Raw genomic sequence first — 486 nt, 5'->3', positions numbered from 1 at the left:
AGCAAAATTCAATCAAAGAAAACAGAGAAAGTAGTCATAACAACACATATGAAGAAGGAAAATATCCAAGGAAATATACGATTGGCTGGATCATAATCCTCTGGGATTTGGTGGTTCCATGGCTGTCGAGATTTTTAGATCTCTCTAAAGCTTTAGGAAAGTTGTGGAGATAGCAGAGAGATGAGTAGCAGAGAGATGTGGAGATAGCAAAAACTTATGATTAGAGATATATCATGGTCGCTTGCATCATGGTCGACTGAAACATGATTAGAGATATATCAGTATCAAGAAACATGGAGAAGATCCAGAAACACAAATATGAAAATCTGGAAACTAACTTACATTCACATCCGACCCAGATCGGAGAAAAAAACCCTAGTATTAGCCATGTTGAAAGTGATGAGTATGAGATTTTAGTGTTACGAAGATAAGATGAGATCAAAGGGAAGACTACTCACACATATTTATACGGAGATCGCCGCATAT

General features: G+C 37.0%; 1 long non-coding RNA gene across 1 annotated transcript; it reads right to left on the bottom strand.

Annotated features, from left to right (window-relative positions):
• Positions 1 to 138: 138 nt before the first annotated feature.
• Positions 139 to 462, bottom strand: LOC106322271. Its single transcript, XR_001266319.1, has 2 exons — positions 343 to 462; positions 139 to 256 (listed from the first exon to the last, which is right to left on the bottom strand). It is a non-coding gene; the product is annotated as an uncharacterized LOC106322271 (long non-coding RNA).
• Between the last annotated feature and the right edge of the window lie 24 nt (positions 463 to 486).

This window comes from Brassica oleracea, unplaced genomic scaffold, assembly GCF_000695525.1.
Source record: "Brassica oleracea var. oleracea cultivar TO1000 unplaced genomic scaffold, BOL UnpScaffold12655, whole genome shotgun sequence".
NCBI classification, from domain to species: domain Eukaryota; kingdom Viridiplantae; phylum Streptophyta; class Magnoliopsida; order Brassicales; family Brassicaceae; genus Brassica; species Brassica oleracea.
The sequence above is the reverse complement of the archived record's forward strand: the minus strand, read 5'-3'. Positions and strand labels throughout refer to the sequence as shown.